The sequence below is a fragment of the Heterodontus francisci genome, chromosome 22, assembly GCF_036365525.1.
Source record: "Heterodontus francisci isolate sHetFra1 chromosome 22, sHetFra1.hap1, whole genome shotgun sequence".
NCBI lineage: Eukaryota > Metazoa > Chordata > Chondrichthyes > Heterodontiformes > Heterodontidae > Heterodontus > Heterodontus francisci.
The window spans coordinates 35,278,490-35,300,522 of NC_090392.1; the positions used below are offsets into that span (position 1 = coordinate 35,278,490).

General features: G+C 44.1%; 5 non-coding genes across 5 annotated transcripts; all 5 read right to left on the reverse strand.

Annotated features, from left to right (window-relative positions):
* Positions 1-2,704: 2,704 nt before the first annotated feature.
* On the reverse strand, positions 2,705-2,777 carry trnav-aac (transfer RNA valine (anticodon AAC)). The gene has a single exon. It is a non-coding gene; the product is annotated as a tRNA-Val (tRNA).
* A 3,406-nt stretch (positions 2,778-6,183) lies between these two features.
* trnav-aac (transfer RNA valine (anticodon AAC)) lies at positions 6,184-6,256 on the reverse strand. The gene has a single exon. It is a non-coding gene; the product is annotated as a tRNA-Val (tRNA).
* Positions 6,257-9,660: 3,404 nt separating this feature from the next.
* trnav-aac (transfer RNA valine (anticodon AAC)) lies at positions 9,661-9,733 on the reverse strand. Its single transcript has one exon. It is a non-coding gene; the product is annotated as a tRNA-Val (tRNA).
* Positions 9,734-13,139: 3,406 nt separating this feature from the next.
* Positions 13,140-13,212, reverse strand: trnav-cac (transfer RNA valine (anticodon CAC)). The gene has a single exon. It is a non-coding gene; the product is annotated as a tRNA-Val (tRNA).
* Positions 13,213-20,088: 6,876 nt separating this feature from the next.
* On the reverse strand, positions 20,089-20,161 carry trnav-aac (transfer RNA valine (anticodon AAC)). The gene has a single exon. It is a non-coding gene; the product is annotated as a tRNA-Val (tRNA).
* Positions 20,162-22,033: the final 1,872 nt, after the last annotated feature.

The window sequence follows — 22,033 nt, forward strand, 5'->3', positions numbered from 1 at the left end:
CAGCAGAATGTTTGCAGAGTTCAAATGGTTAGATTAGGAAGCCATGTCCCCTCTTCCACAGAGACAGCTGTTGGTTTCCACCTGGTGCCTCACTTGTTTCTGAATTTCAAGGTGTAGAATGAAATCAAGCAACGTAACCCAAGTTTGCAATGCATTCCACGCAATCATCAAACACATCATTCCTGTCTTCCTCACCTTAGCTGCACAGCCCTCGAAACGTTTCAATCCATGTAACACAGTATTTGTTCCAGGTTTAGGCTTTCAGCCGTATTATAATAATATCTGTGCCCTCATGTTGAAATGAGATTCTCAGCAATATCCAACACAAATTGAATTGCATAGATGACAGGCAAATATAGGAAAACAGGTCAGTATGCAACACAATTCCATGGTGCCCATTTTCAGATGCACAATAGTCATCTTTTCCAGCAAATGAAAGAATTTTTCAGTGAATCATTTGCAAAGTCAGAGTTAATGGCATTTGTGCTTTTCTTTCTTCTTGTTTTCAAACATACTGGCGCCTAAATCCAATTCATGTATATTCATGTTTATTGAGGAGACCAAACGCAGACTGGGTGACCGCTTTGCGGAATACGTCGGCTCAGTCCGCAAGCAGGACCCTGAGCTTCCGGTTGCTTGCCATTTCAAGACTGCCCACTGCTCTCATGCTCACATCTCTATCCTGGGATTGCCTCAGTGTTCCAGTGAACATCAACACAAGCTCGAAAAACAGCATCCCGTTGACCGATTAGTTTAGTTTGGTGATACAGCAATGAAACAGGCCCTTCGGCCCACCGAGTCTGTGCTGACCATCGACCACCCATTTATACTAATCCGACACGAATTCCATATTCCTACCACATCCCCACCTTCCCTATATTTCCCCACCACCTCCCTATACGAGGGGCAATTTATAATGGCCAATTAACCTATCAAGCAGCCAGTCTTTGGCATGTGGGAGGAAACCGGAGCACCCAGAGGAATCCCACGCAGACACAGGGAGAACTTGCAAAAACCACGCAGGCAGTGCCCAGAATTGAAAGCGGGTCGCTGGAGCTGTGAGGCTGCGGTGTGAACCACTGCACACGAGAGCGTGCCGGACTGAATATTGAGTTCAATAATTCCAGAGCATGACGGGGCCCCCATTTTACTTTCATTTTTTGTTATTTTTCATTTTTACATTTTTTACATTTTTTTGTATGTTTATTTTATTTCATCTTAGTTTGTTCAGTTTGCTTACCCACTGTTTTTTTTCCTGTTTGTACTTGCTGCTGTTCAATTTTCAGTCCATTAACAGTCCTCTCTGTACTAATGCTTTGTCTTTCAACACACCATTAACATATTGTTTGCCTTTGCTCCATGACCTTCTGGTCAGCTATTCTGTGGCCTTGTCCAATCTACACCTTCTCCTTTGTTATCTCTTGCTCCACCCCCGCTTTACTTGCTTCTAACCTTTGACATTTCTAATATTTGCCAGTTCTGAAGAAGGGTCACTGAGCCGAAATGTTAACTCTGCTTCTGTCTCCACAGATGCTGCCAGTCGTGCTGAGTATTTCCAGAATTTCTTGTTTTTATTTCAGATTTCCAGCATCCACAGTATTTTGCTTTTATTCAATTATATTCTTCCTCGGTTCAATATGAAGGAGCGCTTTGATATTGAGCGGAGCCGCAGTGCATCTCATTTTCAACGCCACATTGTTAGTGTTCCTGTTACTTGCCGAATGAAGAACAAAATAAAATGATAATTTGGCAGGTCTGCCTGTTTCCTTAGCTTCAGTTACAGAATCAGCTGTGTCCGTCTTTAAGGGAGGCAAAGTACTCCCAGCGGCTCTGCGTGACGCTGAATAGTTATGTTAATCTGCATCAATAAATCCAGGTATGTCTCTGTTACTGACTGAACAAAACGCTAATAAATCTGTGAGCGACTGTCATAACTTAAATAACTTTTTCCCCTCTGCGTGTCATGAACCTTTACCCCTTGTCATAATTGCGGCTGCATGTTAAGAGCTGGGTTATCAAGGTGCTTAAGACACCAAGAATCTGCTGCAGCAGTGGTTAAATTGAAAAGGATTTTTGCCCCTTTTACACAAGAAGAAATGTTCAGGAGGAGCAATTTCCCCCAACTTGTTTCCACCGGAGATTCATCATTGCAACGCAAAGAAAGTTTCAGTCACTTGGGTGTTCTGTCAGAGCTGCTCGGTGGTTCAGTGACCCGGATATCATGTGCCTACGTTTTGCTGAGCCGGTGCTTGGTTTCTGGGGAGATTTGGCCCGGGTTGTGCTATTTTACCTCCCCGAGATTGCCAGTAACCTGTTGATTGAGGCAGCAGACGCCACTTGCTGCTGACAGCGAGTAATTGGACAGTGCGGGTCAAAATATTGCAGCGTGCCCCTGTCTCAACGACTGTGGAGCTGGTGAAAGTGAATTGCTGATGTGCTTTTGCCTCGTCTGAAATGAGACTAAGATTCGCTGTGACTTAGCAAGCTCGTGTTGCAGGTTTCTATTCTAATCTGAGCCAAATAAAGTGTCACTGCTCGGTTTTGAGGAACTTTCTGCAGCATCAGGACTAGAAAGAGGAGCGAGTGCAAGGCATTGTGCACACAATGTGCAAGAGAAAGAGAGCTTTGAGAAATTGTGTTGTGTTCATGGGGAATGTCAATGATTGCATATTTCTTGCGAAGAAGTTTGGGTTCGTTTTGAAAATGTTTCTGCCCAGTTTCGAACTGGGGACCTTTTGCGTGTTAGGCAAACGTGATCACCACTACACTACAGAAACTCAACACGTTACAGCGCTGAGGAAGCTGCAAGTATTGTTAAACTATACAGTCTTAATCGATATGTGGTGCTTGTTTCATTGAAATGCAATTCCACTGTGACATTTCGCAAGGCTGCAGAGGTATTGACCCAGCCATGGACGATCAGCAGTGCACAACACATCGCCAGTCCATTCAGGCCATCGTACCATTGCCAGTTTTTTCAAAGACTTGCCACTTGGGCCCACTTCCTTAGCTCTGCTTTTCTTTGCCTCTCCTTTCATGCAATTATCCAATTCCCTTTTTTTAAAACTCTCCCTTAAGAAACTAAGTTTGTAAGAGGTGCAGCAGCTGCTGCAGTGTTAATGCACAGTGTGCCATCATTGACAAAGATTCCCTTCCCCAACCACACCAAGACATCCACTTGGGATTCTTGCCAACTTCTGGATTTCATTTCTCATTATTTACTGATTGCACTGACACATATTTGTGTTTTTAAACTCTTTATTTTGATCAAATGAGTCCTTATTTTGCTGAGATGCTACAAACAATGTGATTACCCTCGCAGTAGAATGCGTAACAGAGGCAGTTATATAATGGGGGCGTAGCTTCACTGCAGCTATATAATGTCCTGGTTGGACCCCACCTGGAGTCCTCTGCATAGTCTGGGCATGCCAATCTATATAGTATACAAATTGGCCTTGGTATACAGGGCAGTTCAGATCCAGCAGAATGTTTGCAGAGTTCAAATGGTTAGATTAGGAAGCCATGTCCCCTCTTCCACAGAGACAGCTGTTGGTTTCCACCTGGTGCCTCACTTGTTTCTGAATTTCAAGGTGTAGAATGAAATCAAGCAACGTAACCCAAGTTTGCAATGCATTCCACGCAATCGTCAAACACATCATTCCTGTCTGCCTCACCTTAGCTGCACAGCCCTCGAAACGTTGCAATCCATGTAACACAGTATTTGTTCCAGGTTTAGGCTTTCAGTAGGATTATAATAATATCTGTGCCCTCATCTTGAAATGAGATTCTCAGCAATATCCAACACAAATTGAATTGCATAGATGACAGGCAAATATAGGAAAACAGGTCAGTATGCAACACAATTCCATGGTGCCCATTTTCAGATGCACAATAGTCATCTTTTCCAGCAAATGAAAGAATTTTTCAGTGAATCATTTGCAAAGTCAGAGTTAATGGCATTTGTGCTTTTCTTTCTTCTTGTTTTGCAACATACTGGCGCCTAAATCCAATTCATGTATATTCATGTTTATTGGGGAGACCAAACGCAGACTGGGTGACCGCTTTGCGGAATACGTCGGCTCAGTCCGCAAGCAGGACCCTGAGCTTCCGGTTGCTTGCCATTTCAAGACTGCCCACTGCTCTCATGCTCACATCTCTATCCTGGGATTGCCTCAGTGTTCCAGTGAACATCAACACAAGCTCGAAAAACAGCATCCCGTCGACCGATTAGTTTAGTTTGGTGATACAGCAGTGAAACAGGCCCTTCGGCCCACCGAGTCTGTGCTGACCATCGACCACCCATTTATACTAATCCGACACGAATTCCATATTCCTACCACATCCCCACCTTCCCTATATTTCCCTACCACCTCCCTATACGAGGGGCAATTTATAATGGCCAATTAACCTATCAAGCAGCCAGTCTTTGGCATGTGGGAGGAAACCGGAGCACCCAGAGGAATCCCACGCAGACACAGGGAGAACTTGCAAACACCACGCAGGCAGTGCCCAGAATTGAAAGCGGGTCGCTGGAGCTGTGAGGCTGCGGTGTGAACCACTGCACACGAGAGCGTGTCGGACTGAATATTGAGTTCAATAATTCCAGAGCATGACGGGGCCCCCATTTTACTTTCATTTTTTGTTATTTTTCATTTTTACATTTTTTACGTTTTTTTGTATGTTTATTTTATTTCATCTTAGTTTGTTCAGTTTGCTTACCCACTGTTTTTTTTCCTGTTTGTACTTGCTGCTGTTCAATTTTCAGTCCATTAACAGTCCTCTCTGTACTAATGCTTTGTCTTTCAACACACCATTAACATATTGTTTGCCTTTGCTCCATGACCTTCTGGTCAGCTATTCTGTGGCCTTGTCCAATCTACACCTTCTCCTTTGTTATCTCTTGCTCCACCCCCGCTTTACTTGCTTCTCACCTTTGACATTTCTAATATTTGCCAGTTCTGAAGAAGGGTCACTGAGCCGAAATGTTAACTCTGCTTCTGTCTCCACAGATGCTGCCAGTCGTGCTGAGTATTTCCAGAATTTCTTGTTTTTATTTCAGATTTCCAGCATCCACAGTATTTTGCTTTAATTCATGTATATTCTTCCTTGGTTCAATATGAAGGAGCGCTTTGATATTGAGCGGAGCCGCAGTGCATCTCATTTTCAACGCCACCTTGTTAGTGTTCCTGTTACTTGCCGAATGAAGAACAAAATAAAATTATAATTTGGCAGGTCTGCCTGTTTCCTTAGCTTCAGTTACAGAATCAGCCGTGTCCGTCTTTAAGGGAAGCAAAGTACTCCTAGCGGCTCTGCGTGACGCTGAATAGTTATGTTAATCTGCATCAATAAATCCAGGTATGTCTCTGTTACTGACTGAACAAAACGCTAATAAATCTGTGAGCGACTGTCATAACTTAAATAACTTTTTCCCCTCTGCGTGTAATGAACCTTCACCCCTTGTCATAATTGCGGCTGCATGTTAAGAGCTGGGTTATCAAGGTGCTGAAGACACCAAGAATCTGCTGCAGCAGTGGTTAAATTGAAAAGGATTTTTGCCCCTTTTACCCAAGAAGAAATGTTCAGGAGGAGCAATTTCCCCCAACTTGTTTCCACCGGAGATTCATCATTGCAACTCAAAGAAAGTTTCAGTCACTTGGGTGTTCTGTAAGAGCTGCTCGGAGGTTCAGTGACCCGGATATCATGTACCTACGTTTTGCTGAGCCGGTGCTTGGTTGATGGGGAGATTTGGCCCGGGTTGTGCTATTTTACCTCCCCGAGATGGCCAGTAACCTGTTGATTGAGGCAGCAGACGCCACTTGCTGCTGACAGCGAGTAATTGGACAGTGCGGGTCAAAATATTGCAGCGTGCCCCTGTCTCAACGACTATGGAGCTGGTGAAAGTGAATTGCTGATGTGCTTTTGCCTCGTCTGAAATGAGACTAAGATTCGCTGTTACTTAGCAAGCTCGTGTTGCAGGTTTCTATTCTCATCTGAGCCAAATAAAGTGTCACTGCTCGGTTTTGCGGAACTTTCTGCAGCATCAGGATGAGAAAGAGGAGCGAGTGCAAGGCATTGTGCACACAATGTGCAAGAGAAAGAGGGCTTTGAGAAATTGTGTTGTGTTCATGAGGAATGTCAATGATTGCATATTTCTTGCGAAGAAGTTTGGGTTCGTTTTGAAAATGTTTCTGCCCATTTTCGAACTGGGGACCTTTTGCGTGTTAGGCAAACGTGATCACCACTACACTACAGAAACTCAACACGTTACAGCGCTGAGGAAGCTGCAAGTATTGTTAAACTATACAGTCTTAATCGATTTGTGGTGCTTGTTTCATTGAAATGCAATTCCACTGTGACATTTCGCAAGGCTGCAGAGGTATTGACCCAGCCATGGACGATCAGCAGTGCACAACACATCGCCAGTCCATTCAGGCCATCGTACCATTGCCAGTTTTTTCAAAGACTTGCCACTTGGGCCCACTTCCTTAGCTCTGCTTTTCTTTGCCTCTCCTTTCATGCAATTATCCAATTCCCTTTTTTTAAAACTCTCCCTTAAGAAACTAAGTTTGTAAGAGGTGCAGCAGCTGCTGCAGTGTTAATGCACAGTGTGCCATCATTGACAAAGATTCCCTTCCCCAACCACACCAAGACATCCACTTGGGATTCTTGCCAACTTCTGGATTTCATTTCTCATTATTTACTGATTGCACTGACACATATTTGTGTTTTTAAACTCTTTATTTTGATCAAATGAGTCCTTATTTTGCTGAGATGCTACAAACAATGTGATTACCCTCGCAGTAGAATGCGTAACAGAGGCAGTTATATAATGGGGGCGTAGCTTCACTGCAGCTATATAATGTCCTGGTTGGACCCCACCTGGAGTCCTCTGCATAGTCTGGGCATGCCAATCTATATAGTATACAAATTGGCATTGGTATACAGGGCAGTTCAGATCCAGCAGAATGTTTGCAGAGTTCAAATGGTTAGATTAGGAAGCCATGTCCCCTCTTCCACAGAGACAGCTGTTGGTTTCCACCTGGTGCCTCACTTGTTTCTGAATTTCAAGGTGTAGAATGAAATCAAGCAACGTAACCCAAGTTTGCAATGCATTCCACGCAATCGTCAAACACATCATTCCTGTCTGCCTCACCTTAGCTGCACAACCCTCGAAACGTTGCAATCCATGTAACACAGTATTTGTTCCAGGTTTAGGCTTTCAGTAGGATTATAATAATATCTGTGCCCTCATCTTGAAATGAGATTCTCAACAATATCCAACACAAATTGAATTGCATAGATGACAGGCAAATATAGGAAAACAGGTCAGTATGCAACACAATTCCATGGTGCCCATTTTCAGATGCACAATAGTCATCTTTTCCAGCAAATGAAAGAATTTTTCAGTGAATCATTTGCAAAGTCAGATTTAATGGCATTTGTGCTTTTCTTTCTTCTTGTTTTGCAACATACTGGCGCCTAAATCCAATTCATGTATATTCATGTTTATTGGGGAGACCAAACGCAGACTGGGTGACCGCTTTGCGGAATACGTCGGCTCAGTCCGCAAGCAGGACCCTGAGCTTCCGGTTGCTTGCCATTTCAAGACTGCCCACTGCTCTCATGCTCACATCTCTATCCTGGGATTGCCTCAGTGTTCCAGTGAACATCAACACAAGCTCGAAAAACAGCATCCCGTCGACCGATTAGTTTAGTTTGGTGATACAGCAGTGAAACAGGCCCTTCGGCCCACCGAGTCTGTGCTGACCATCGACCACCCATTTATACTAATCCGACACGAATTCCATATTCCTACCACATCCCCAACTTCCCTATATTTCCCTACCACCTCCCTATACGAGGGGCAATTTATAATGGCCAATTAACCTATCAAGCAGCCAGTCTTTGGCATGTGGGAGGAAACCGGAGCACCCAGAGGAATCCCACGCAGACACAGGGAGAACTTGCAAACACCACGCAGGCAGTGCCCAGAATTGAAAGCGGGTCGCTGGAGCTGTGAGGCTGCGGTGTGAACCACTGCACACGAGAGCGTGCCGGGCTGAATATTGAGTTCAATAATTCCAGAGCATGACGGGGCCCCCATTATACTTTCATTTTTTGTTATTTTTCATTTTTACATTTTTTACATTTTTTGTATGTTTATTTTATTTCATCTTAGTTTGTTCAGTTTGCTTACCCACTGTTTTTTTTCCTGTTTGTACTTGCTGCTGTTCAATTTTCAGTCCATTAACAGTCCTCTCTGTACCAATGCTTTGTCTTTCAACACACCATTAACATATTGTTTGCCTTTGCTCCATGACCGTCTGGTCAGCTATTCTGTGGCCTTATCCAATCTGCACCTTCTCCTTTGTTATCTCTTGCTCCACCCCCGCTTTACTTGCTTCCAACCTTTGACATTTCTAATATTTGCCAGTTCTGAAGAAGGGTCACTGAGCCGAAATGTTAACTCTGCTTCTGTCTCCACAGATGCTGCCAGTCGTGCTGAGTATTTCCAGAATTTCTTGTTTTTATTTCAGATTTCCAGCATCCACAGTATTTTGCTTTTATTCATGTATATTCTTCCTCGGTTCAATATGAAGGAGCGCTTTGATATTGAGCGGAGCCGCAGTGCATCTCATTTTCAACGCCACCTTGTTAGTGTTCCTGTTACTTGCCGAATGAAGAACAAAATAAAATAATAATTTGGCAGGTCTGCCTGTTTCCTTAGCTTCAGTTACAGAATCAGCCGTGTCCGTCTTTAAGGGAGGCAAAGTACTCCCAGCGGCTCTGCGTGATGCTGAATAGTTATGTTAATCTGCATCAATAATCCAGGTATGTCTCTGTTACTGACTGAACAAAACGCTAATAAATCTGTGAGCGACTGTGATAACTTAAATAACTTTTTCCCCTCTGCGTGTCATGAACCTTCACCCCTTGTCATAATTGCGGCTGCATGTTAAGAGCTGGGTTATCAAGGTGCTGAAGACACCAAGAATCTGCTGCAGCAGTGGTTAAATTGAAAAGGATTTTTGCCCCTTTTACCCAAGAAGAAATGTTCAGGAGGAGCAATTTCCCCCAACTTGTTTCCACCGGAGATTCATCATTGCAACTCAAAGAAAGTTTCAGTCACTTGGGTGTTCTGTAAGAGCTGCTCGGAGGTTCAGTGACCCGGATATCATGTGCCTACGTTTTGCTGAGCCGGTCCTTGGTTGATGGGGAGATTTGGCACGGGTTGTGCTATTTTACCTCCCCGAGATGGCCAGTAACCTGTTGATTGAGGCAGCAGACGCCACTTGCTGCTGACAGCGAGTAATTGGACAGTGCGGGTCAAAATATTGCAGCGTGCCCCTGTCTCAACGGCTGTGGAGCTGGTGAAAGTGAATTGCTGATGTGCTTTTGCCTCGTCTGAAATGAGACTAAGATTCGCTGTTACTTATCAAGCTCGTGTTGCAGGTTTCTATTCTCATCTGAGCCAAATAAAGTGTCACTGCTCGGTTTTGCGGAACTTTCTGCAGCATCAGGACTAGAAAGAGGAGCGAGTGCAAGGCATTGTGCACACAATGTGCAAGAGAAAGAGGGCTTTGAGAAATTGTGTTGTGTTCATGGGGAATGTCAATGATTGCATATTTCTTGCGAAGAAGTTTGTGTTCGTTTTGAAAATGTTACTGCCCAGTTTCGAACTGGGGACCTTTTGCGTGTTAGGCAAACGTGATCACCACTACACTACAGAAACTCAACACGTTATAGCGCTGAGGAAGCTGCAAGTATTGTTAAACTATACAGTCTTAATCGATTTGTGGTGCTTGTTTCATTGAAATGCAATTCCACTGTGACATTTCGCAAGGCTGCAGAGGTATTGACCCAGCCATGGCCGATCAGCAGTGCACAACACATCGCCAGTCCATTCAGGCCATCGTACCATTGCCAGTTTTTTCAAAGACTTGCCACTTGGGCCCACTTCCTTAGCTCTGCTTTTCTTTGCCTCTCCTTTCATGCAATTATCCAATTCCCTTTTTTTAAAACTCTCCCTTAAGAAACTAAGTTTGTAAGAGGTGCAGCAGCTGCTGCAGTGTTAATGCACAGTGTGCCATCATTGACAAAGATTCCCTTCCCCAACCACACCAAGACATCCACTTGGGATTCTTGCCAACTTCTGGATTTCATTTCTCATTATTTACTGATTGCACTGACACATATTTGTGTTTTTAAACTCTTTATTTTGATCAAATGAGTCCTTATTTTGCTGAGATGCTACAAACAATGTGATTACCCTCGCAGTAGAATGCGTAACAGAGGCAGTTATATAATGGGGGCGTAGCTTCACTGCAGCTATATAATGTCCTGGTTGGACCCCACCTGGAGTCCTCTGCATAGTCTGGGCATGCCAATCTATATAGTATACAAATTGGCCTTGGTATACAGGGCAGTTCAGATCCAGCAGAATGTTTGCAGAGTTCAAATGGTTAGATTAGGAAGCCATGTCCCCTCTTCCACAGAGACAGCTGTTGGTTTCCACCTGGTGCCTCACTTGTTTCTGAATTTCAAGGTGTAGAATGAAATCAAGCAACGTAACCCAAGTTTGCAATGCATTCCACGCAATCGTCAAACACATCATTCCTGTCTGCCTCACCTTAGCTGCACAGCCCTCGAAACGTTGCAATCCATGTAACACAGTATTTGTTCCAGGTTTAGGCTTTCAGTAGGATTATAATAATATCTGTGCCCTCATCTTGAAATGAGATTCTCAGCAATATCCAACACAAATTGAATTGCATAGATGACAGGCAAATATAGGAAAACAGGTCAGTATGCAACACAATTCCATGGTGCCCATTTTCAGATGCACAATAGTCATCTTTTCCAGCAAATGAAAGAATTTTTCAGTGAATCATTTGCAAAGTCAGAGTTAATGGCATTTGTGCTTTTCTTTCTTCTTGTTTTGCAACATACTGGCGCCTAAATCCAATTCATGTATATTCATGTTTATTGGGGAGACCAAACGCAGACTGGGTGACCGCTTTGCGGAATACGTCGGCTCAGTCCGCAAGCAGGACCCTGAGCTTCCGGTTGCTTGCCATTTCAAGACTGCCCACTGCTCTCATGCTCACATCTCTATCCTGGGATTGCCTCAGTGTTCCAGTGAACATCAACACAAGCTCGAAAAACAGCATCCCGTCGACCGATTAGTTTAGTTTGGTGATACAGCAGTGAAACAGGCCCTTCGGCCCACCGAGTCTGTGCTGACCATCGACCACCCATTTATACTAATCCGACACGAATTCCATATTCCTACCACATCCCCACCTTCCCTATATTTCCCTACCACCTCCCTATACGAGGGGCAATTTATAATGGCCAATTAACCTATCAAGCAGCCAGTCTTTGGCATGTGGGAGGAAACCGGAGCACCCAGAGGAATCCCACGCAGACACAGGGAGAACTTGCAAACACCACGCAGGCAGTGCCCAGAATTGAAAGCGGGTCGCTGGAGCTGTGAGGCTGCGGTGTGAACCACTGCACACGAGAGCGTGCCGGGCTGAATATTGAGTTCAATAATTCCAGAGCATGACGGGGCCCCCATTATACTTTCATTTTTTGTTATTTTTCATTTTTACATTTTTTACATTTTTTTGTATGTTTATTTTATTTCATCTTAGTTTGTTCAGTTTGCTTACCCACTGTTTTTTTTCCTGTTTGTACTTGCTGCTGTTCAATTTTCAGTCCATTAACAGTCCTCTCTGTACTAATGCTTTGTCTTTCAACACACCATTAACATATTGTTTGCCTTTGCTCCATGACCTTCTGGTCAGCTATTCTGTGGCCTTGTCCAATCTGCACCTTCTCCTTTGTTATCTCTTGCTCCACCCCCGCTTTACTTGCTTCCAACCTTTGACATTTCTAATATTTGCCAGTTCTGAAGAAGGGTCACTGAGCCGAAATGTTAACTCTGCTTCTGTCTCCACAGATGCTGCCAGTCGTGCTGAGTATTTCCAGAATTTCTTGTTTTTATTTCAGATTTCCAGCATCCACAGTATTTTGCTTGTATTCATGTATATTCTTCCTCGGTTCAATATGAAGGAGCGCTTTGATATTGAGCGGAGCCGCAGTGCATCTCATTTTCAACGCCACCTTGTTAGTGTTCCTGTTACTTGCCGAATGAAGAACAAAATAAAATAATAATTTGGCAGGTCTGCCTGTTTCCTTAGCTTCAGTTACAGAATCAGCCGTGTCCGTCTTTAAGGGAGGCAAAGTACTCCCAGCGGCTCTGCGTGATGCTGAATAGTTATGTTAATCTGCATCAATAAATCCAGGTATGTCTCTGTTACTGACTGAACAAAACGCTAATAAATCTGTGAGCGACTGTGATAACTTAAATAACTTTTTCCCCTCTGCATGTCATGAACCTTCACACCTTGTCATAATTGCGGCTGCATGTTAAGAGCTGGGTTATCAAGGTGCTGAAGACACCAAGAATCTGCTGCAGCAGTGGTTAAATTGAAAAGGATTTTTGCCCCTTTTACCCAAGAAGAAATGTTCAGGAGGAGCAATTTCCCCCAACTTGTTTCCACCGGAGATTCATCATTGCAACTCAAAGAAAGTTTCAGTCACTTGGGTGTTCTGTAAGAGCTGCTCGGAGGTTCAGTGACCCGGATATCATGTGCCTACGTTTTGCTGAGCCGGTCCTTGGTTGATGGGGAGATTTGGCACGGGTTGTGCTATTTTACCTCCCCGAGATGGCCAGTAACCTGTTGATTGAGGCAGCAGACGCCACTTGCTGCTGACAGCGAGTAATTGGACAGTGCGGGTCAAAATAGTGCAGCGTGCCCCTGTCTCAACGACTGTGGAGCTGGTGAAAGTGAATTGCTGATGTGCTTTTGCCTCGTCTGAAATGAGACTAAGATTCGCTGTTGCTTAGCAAGCTCGTGTTGCAGGTTTCTATTCTCATCTGAGCCAAATAAAGTGTCACTGCTCGGTTTTGAGGAACTTTCTGCAGCATCAGGACTAGAAAGAGGAGCGAGTGCAAGGCATTGTGCACACAATGTGCAAGAGAAAGAGGGCTTTGAGAAATTGTGTTGTGTTCATGGGGAATGTCAATGATTGCATATTTCTTGCGAAGAAGTTTGGGTTCGTTTTGAAAATGTTTCTGCCCAGTTTCGAACTGGGGACCTTTTGCATGTGAGGCAACCGTGATCACCACTACACTACAGAAACTCAACACGTTACAACGCTGAGGAAGCTGCAAGTATTGTTAAACTATACAGTCTTAATCGATTTGTGGTGCTTGTTTCATTGAAATGCAATTCCACTGTGACATTTCGCAAGGCTGCAGAGGTATTGACCCAGCCATGGACGATCAGCTGTGCACAACACATCGCCAGTCCATTCAGGCCATCGTACCATTGCCAGTTTTTTCAAAGACTTGCCACTTGGGCCCACTTCCTTAGCTCTGCTTTTCTTTGCCTCTCCTTTCATGCAATTATCCAATTCCCTTTTTTTAAAACTCTCCCTTAAGAAACTAAGTTTGTAAGAGGTGCAGCAGCTGCTGCAGTGTTAATGCACAGTGTGCCATCATTGACAAAGATTCCCTTCCCCAACCACACCAAGACATCCACTTGGGATTCTTGCCAACTTCTGGATTTCATTTCTCATTATTTACTGATTGCACTGACACATATTTGTGTTTTTAAACTCTTTATTTTGATCAAATGAGTCCTTATTTTGCTGAGATGCTACATACAATGTGATTACCCTCGCAGTAGAATGCGTAACAGAGGCAGTTATATAATGGGGGCGAAGCTTCACTGCAGCTATATAATGTCCTGGTTGGACCCCACCTGGAGTCCTCTGCATAGTCTGGGCATGCCAATTTATATAGTATACAAATTGGCCTTGGTATACAGGGCAGTTCAGATCCAGCAGAATGTTTGCAGAGTTCAAATGGTTAGATTAGGAAGCCATGTCCCCTCTTCCACAGAGACAGCTGTTGGTTTCCACCTGGTGCCTCACTTGTTTCTGAATTTCAAGGTGCAGAATGAAATCAAGCAACGTAACCCAAGTTTGCAATGCATTCCACGCAATCATCAAACACATCATTCCTGTCTTCCTCACCTTAGCTGCACAGCCCTCAAAACGTTGCAATCCATGTAACACAGTATTTATTCCAGGTTTATGCTTTCAGTAGGATTATAATAATATCTGTGCCCTCATCTTGAAATGAGATTCTCAGCAATATCCAACACAAATTGAATTGCATAGATGACAGGCAAATATAGGAAAACAGGTCAGTATGCAACACAATTCCATGGTGCCCATTTTCAGATGCACAATAGTCATCTTTTCCAGCAAATGAAAGAATTTTTCAGTGAATCATTTGCAAAGTCAGAGTTAATGGCATTTGTGCTTTTCTTTCTTCTTGTTTTGCAACATACTGGCGCCTAAATCCAATTCATGTATATTCATGTTTATTGGGGAGACCAAACGCAGACTGGGTGACCGCTTTGCGGAATACGTCGGCTCAGTCCGCAAGCAGGACCCTGAGCTTCCGGTTGCTTGCCATTTCAAGACTGCCCACTGCTCCAATGCTCACATCTCTATCCTGGGATTGCCTCAGTGTTCCAGTGAACATCAACACAAGCTCGAAAAACAGCATCCCGTTGACCGATTAGTTTAGTTTGGTGATACAGCAGTGAAACAGGCCCTTCGGCCCACCGAGTCTGTGCTGACCATCGACCACCCATTTATACTAATCCGACACGAATTCCATATTCCTACCACATCCCCACCTTCCCTATATTTCCCTGCCACCTCCCTATACGAGGGGCAATTTATAATGGCCAATTAACCTATCAAGCAGCCAGTCTTTGGCATGTGGGAGGAAACCGGAGCACCCAGAGGAATCCCACGCAAACACAGGGAGAACTTGCAAACACCACACAGGCAGTGCCCAGAATTGAAAGCGGGTCGCTGGAGCTGTGAGGCTGTGGTGTGAACCACTGCACACGAGAGCGTGCCGGACTGAATATTGAGTTCAATAATTCCAGAGCATGACGGGGCCCCCATTTTACTTTCATTTTTTGTTATTTTTCATTTTTACATTTTTTTGTATGTTTATTTTATTTCATCTTAGTTTGTTCAGTTTGCTTACCCACTGTTTTTTTACCTGTTTGTACTTGCTGCTGTTCAATTTTCATTCCATTAACAGTCCTCTCTGTACTAATGCTTTGTCTTTCAACACACCATTAACATATTGTTTGCCTTTGCTCCATGACCTTCTGGTCAGCTATTCTGTGGCCTTGTCCAATCTACACCTTCTCCTTTGTTATCTCTTGCTCCACCCCCGCTTTACTTGCTTCTAACCTTTGACATTTCTAATATTTGCCAGTTCTGAAGAAGGGTCACTGAGCCGAAATGTTAACTCTGCTTCTGTCTCCACAGATGCTGCCAGTCGTGCTGAGTATTTCCAGAATTTCTTGTTTTTATTTCAGATTTCCAGCATCCACAGTATTTTGCTTTAATTCATGTATATTCTTCCTCGGTTCAATATGAAGGAGCGCTTTGATATTGAGCGGAGCCGCAGTGCATCTCATTTTCAACGCCACCTTGTTCGTGTTCCTGTTACTTGCCGAATGAAGAACAAAATACAATAATAATTTGGCAGGTCTGCCTGTTTCCTTAGCTTCAGTTACAGAATCAGCTGTGTCCGTCTTTAAGGGAGGCAAAGTACTCCTCGCGGCTCTGCGTGACGCTGAATAGTTATGTTAATCTGCATCAATAAATCCAGGTATGTCTCTGTTACTGACTGAACAAAACGCTAATAAATCTGTGAGCGACTGTCATAACTTAAATAACTTTTTCCCCTCTGCGTGTCATGAACCTTCACCCCTTGTCATAATTGCGGCTGCATGTTAAGAGCTGGGTTATCAAGGTGCTTAAGACACCAAGAATCTGCTGCAGCAGTGGTTAAATTGAAAAGGATTTTTGCCCCTTTTACCCAAGAAGAAATGTTCAGGAGGAGCAATTTCCCCCAACTTGTTTCCACCGGAGATTCATCATTGCAACTCAAAGAAAGTTTCAGTCACTTGGGTGTTCTGGAAGAGTTGCTCGGAGGTTCAGTGACCCGGATATCATGTGCCTACTTTTTGCTGAGCCGGTGCTTGGTTGATGGGGAGATTTGGCCCGGGTTGTGCTATTTTACCTCCCCGAGATGGCCAGTAACCTGTTGATTGAGGCAGCAGACGCCACTTGCTGCTGACAGCGAGTAATTGGACAGTGCGGGTCAAAATATTGCAGCGTGCCCCTGTCTCAACGACTGTGGAGCTGGTGAAAGTGAATTGCTGATGTGCTTTTGCCTCGTCTGAAATGAGACTAAGATTCGCTGTGACTGAGCAAGCTCGTGTTGCATGTTTCTATTGTCATCTGAGCCAAATAAAGTGTCACTGCTCGGTTTTGCGGAACTTTCTACTGCATCAGGACTAGAAAGAGGAGCGAGTGCAAGGCATTGTGCACACAATGTGCAAGAGAAAGAGGGCTTTGAGAAATTGTGTTGTGTTCATGGGGAATGTCAATGATTGCATATTTCTTGCGAAGAAGTTTGGGTTAGTTTTGAAAATGTTTCTGCCCAGTTTTGTACTGGGGACCTTTGGCGTGTTAGGCAAAAGTGATCACCACTACACTACAGAAACTCAACACGTTACAGCGCTGAGGAAGCTGCAAGTATTGTTAAACTATACAGTCTTAATCGATTTGTGGTGCTTGTTTCATTGAAATGCAATTCCACTGTGACATTTCGCAAGGCTGCAGAGGTATTGACCCAGCCATGGACGATCAGCAGTGCACAACACATCGCCAGTCCATTCAGGCCATCGTACCATTGCCAGTTTTTTCAAAGACTTGCCACTTGTGCCCACTTCCTTAGCTCTGCTTTTCTTTGCCTCTCCTTTCATGCAATTATCCAATTCCCTTTTTTTAAAACTCTCCCTTAAGAAACTAAGTTTGTAAGAGGTGCAGCAGCTGCTGCAGTGTTAATGCACAGTGTGCCATCATTGACAAAGATTCCCTTCCCCAACCACACCAAGACATCCACTTGGGATTCTTGCCAACTTCTGGATTTCATTTCTCATTATTTACTGATTGCACTGACACATATTTGTGTTTTTAAACTCTTTATTTTGATCAAATGAGTCCTTATTTTGCTGAGTTGCTACATACAATGTGATTACCCTCGCAGTAGAATGCGTAACAGAGGCAGTTATATAATGGGGGCGAAGCTTCACTTCAGCTATATAATGTCCTGGTTGGACCCCACCTGGAGTCCTCTGCATAGTCTGGGCATGCCAATCTATATAGTATACAAATTGGCCTTGGTATACAGGGCAGTTCAGATCCAGCAGAATGTTTGCAGAGTTCAAATGGTTAGATTAGGAAGCCATGTCCCCTCTTCCACAGAGACAGCTGTTGGTTTCCACCTGGTGCCTCACTTGTTTCTGAATTTCAAGGTGTAGAATGAAATCAAGCAACGTAACCCAAGTTTGCAATGCATTCCACGCAATCATCAAACACATCATTCCTGTCTTCCTCACCTTAGCTGCACAGCCCTCGAAACGTTGCAATCCATGTAACACAGTATTTGTTCCAGGTTTATGCTTTCAGTAGGATTATAATAATATCTGTGCCCTCATCTTGAAATGAGATTCTCAGCAATATCCAACACAAATTGAATTGCATAGATGACAGGCAAATATAGGAAAACAGGTCAGTATGCAACACAATTCCATGGTGCCCATTTTCAGATGCACAATAGTCATCTTTTCCAGCAAATGAAAGAATTTTTCAGTGAATCATTTGCAAAGTCAGAGTTAATGGCATTTGTGCTTTTCTTTCTTCTTGTTTTGCAACATACTGGCGCCTAAATCCAATTCATGTATATTCATGTTTATTGGGGAGACCAAACGCAGACTGGGTGACCGCGTTGCGGAATACGTCGGCTCAGTCCGCAAGCAGGACCCTGAGCTTCCGGTTGCTTGCCATTTCAAGAATGCCCACTGCTCTCATGCTCACATCTCTATCCTGGGATTGCCTCAGCGTTCCAGTGAACATCAACACAAGCTCGAAAAACAGCATCCCGTTGACCGATTAGTTTAGTTTGGTGATACAGCAGTGAAACAGGCCCTTCGGCCCACCGAGTCTGTGCTGACCATCGACCACCCATTTATGCTAATCCGACACGAATTCCATATTCCTACCACATCCCCACCTTCCCTATATTTCCCTGCCACCTCCCTATACGAGGGGCAATTTATAATGGCCAATTAACCTATCAAGCAGCCAGTCTTTGGCATGTGGGAGGAAACCGGAGCACCCAGAGGAATCCCACGCAGACACAGGGAGAACTTGCAAACACCACGCAGGCAGTGCCCAGAATTGAAAGCGGGTCGCTGGAGCTGTGAGGCTGCGGTGTGAACCACTGCACACGAGAGCGTGCCGGACTGAATATTGAGTTCAAAAATTCCAGAGCATGACGGGGCCCCCATTTTACTTTCATTTTTTGTTATTTTTCATTTTTACATTTTTTACATTTTTTTGTATGTTTATTTTATTTCATCTTAGTTTGTTCAGTTTGCTTATCCACTGTTTTTTTTCCTGTTTGTACTTGCTGCTGTTCAATTTTCAGTCCATTAACAGTCCTCTCTGTACTAATGCTTTGTCTTTCAACACACCATTAACATATTGTTTGCCTTTGCTCCATGACCTTCTGGTCAGCTATTCTGTGGCCTTGTCCAATCTACACATTCTCCTTTGTTATCTCTTGCTCCACCCCCGCTTTACTTGCTTCTAACCTTTGACATTTCTAATATTTGCCAGTTCTGAAGAAGGGTCACTGAGCCGAAATGTTAACTCTGCTTCTGTCTCCACAGATGCTGCCAGTCGTGCTGACTATTTCCAGAATTTCTTGTTTTTATTTCAGATTTCCAGCATCCACAGTATATTGCTTTAATTCATTGATATTCTTCCTCGGTTCAATATGAAGGAGCGCTTTGATATTGAGCGGAGCCGCAGTGCATCTCATTTTCAACGCCACCTTGTTAGTGTTCCTGTTACTTGCCGAATGAAGAACAAAATAAAATAATAATTTGGCAGGTCTGCCTGTTTCCTTAGCTTCAGTTACAGAATCAGCCGTGTCCGTCTTTAAGGGAGGCAAAGTACTCCCAGCGGCTCTGCGTGACGCTGAATAGTTATGTTAATCTGCATCAATAAATCCAGGTATGTCTCTGTTACTGACTGAACAAAACGCTAACAAATCTGTGAGCGACTGTCATAACTTAAATAACTTTTTCCCCTCTGCGTGTCATGAACCTTCACCCCTTGTCATAATTGCGGCTGCATGTTAAGAGCTGGGTTATCAAGATGCTTAAGACACCAAGAATCTGCTGCAGCAGTGGTTAAATTGAAAAGGATTTTTGCCCCTTTTACCCAAGAAGAAATGTTCAGGAGGAGCAATTTCCCCCAACTTGTTTCCACCGGAGATTCATCATTGCAACTCAAAGAAAGTTTCAGTCACTTGGGTGTTCTGTAAGAGCTGCTCGGAGGTTCAGTGACCCGGATATCATGTGCCTACGTTTTGCTGAGCCGGTGCTTGGTTGATGGGGAGATTTGGCCCGGGTTGTGCTATTTTAGTTCCCCGAGATGGCCAGTAACCTGTTGATTGAGGCAGCAGACGCCACTTGCTTCTGACAGCGAGTAATTGAACAGTGCGGGTCAAAATATTGCAGCGTGCCCCTGTCTCAACGACTGTGGAGCTGGTGAAAGTGAATTGCTGATGTGCTTTTGCCTCGTCTGAAATGAGACTAAGATTCGCTGTTACTTAGCAAGCTCGGGTTGCATGTTTCTATTCTCATCTGAGCCAAATAAAGTGTCACTGCTCGGTTTTGCGGAACTTTCTACAGCATCAGGACTAGAAAGAGGAGCGAGTGCAAGGCATTGTGCACACAATGTGCAAGAGAAAGAGGGCTTTGAGAAATTGTGTTGTGTTCATGGGGAATGTCAATGATTGCATATTTCTTGCGAAGAAGTTTGGGTTCGTTTTGAAAATGTTTCTGCCCAGTTTTGAATTGGGGACCTTTTGCGTGTTAGGCAAACGTGATCACCACTACACTACAGAAACTCAACGCGTTACAGCGCTGAGGAAGCTGCAAGTATTGTTAAACTATACAGTCTTAATCGATTTGTGGTGCTTGTTTCATTGAAATGCAATTCCACTGTGACATTTCGCAAGGCTGCAGAGGTATTGACCCAGCCATGGACGATCAGCAGTGCACAACACATCGCCAGTCCATTCAGGCCATCGTACCATTGCCAGTTTTTTCAAAGTCTTGCCACTTGGGCCCACTTCCTTAGCTCTGCTTTTCTTTGCCTCTCCTTTCATGCAATTATCCAATTCCCTTTTTTTAAAACTCTCCCTTAAGAAACTAAGTTTGTAAGAGGTGCAGCAGCTGCTGCAGTGTTAATGCACAGTGTGCCATCATTGACAAAGATTCCCTTCCCCAACCACACCAAGACATCCACTTGGGATTCTTGCCAACTTCTGGATTTCATTTCTCATTATTTACTGATTGCACTGACACATATTTGTGTTTTTAAACTCTTTATTTTGATCAAATGAGTCCTTATTTTGCTGAGTTGCTACATACAATGTGATTACCCTCGCAGTAGAATGCGTAACAGAGGCAGTTATATAATGGGGGCGAAGCTTCACTGCAGCTATATAATGTCCTGGTTGGACCCCACCTGGAGTCCTCTGCATAGTCTGGGCATGCCAATCTATATAGTATACAAATTGGCCTTGGTATACAGGGCAGTTCAGATCCAGCAGAATGTTTGCAGAGTTCAAATGGTTAGATTAGGAAGCCATGTCCCCTCTTCCACAGAGACAGCTGTTGGTTTCCACCTGGTGCCTCACTTGTTTCTGAATTTCAAGGTGTAGAATGAAATCAAGCAACGTAACCCAAGTTTGCAATGCATTCCACGCAATCATCAAACACATCATTCCTGTCTTCCTCACCTTAGCTGCACAGCCCTCGAAACGTTGCAATCCATGTAACACAGTATTTGTTCCAGGTTTATGCTTTCAGTAGGATTATAATAATATCTGTGCCCTCATCTTGAAATGAGATTCTCAGCAATATCCAACACAAATTGAATTGCATAGATGACAGGCAAATATAGGAAAACAGGTCAGTATGCAACACAATTACATGGTGCCCATTTTCAGATGCACAATAGTCATCTTTTCCAGCAAATGAAAGAATTTTTCAGTGAATCATTTGCAAAGTCAGAGTTAATGGCATTTGTGCTTTTCTTTCTTCTTGTTTTGCAACATACTGGCGCCTAAATCCAATTCATGTATATTCATGTTTATTGGGGAGACCAAACGCAGACTGGGTGACCGCGTTGCGGAATACGTCGGCTCAGTCCGCAAGCAGGACCCTGAGCTTCCGGTTGCTTGCCATTTCAAGACTGCCCACTGCTCTCATGCTCACATCTCTATCCTGGGATTGCCTCAGCGTTCCAGTGAACATCAACACAAGCTCGAAAAACAGCATCCCGTTGACCGATTAGTTTAGTTTGGTGATACAGCAGTGAAACAGGCCCTTCGGCCCACCGAGTCTGTGCTGACCATCGACCACCCATTTATGCTAATCCGACACGAATTCCATATTCCTACCACATCCCCACCTTCCCTATATTTCCCTGCCACCTCCCTATACGAGGGGCAATTTATAATGGCCAATTAACCTATCAAGCAGCCAGTCTTTGGCATGTGGGAGGAAACCGGAGCACCCAGAGGAATCCCACGCAGACACAGGGAGAACTTGCAAACACCACGCAGGCAGTGCCCAGAATTGAAAGCGGGTCGCTGGAGCTGTGAGGCTGCGGTGTGAACCACTGCACACGAGAGCGTGCCGGACTGAATATTGAGTTCAAAAATTCCAGAGCATGACGGGGCCCCCATTTTACTTTCATTTTTTGTTATTTT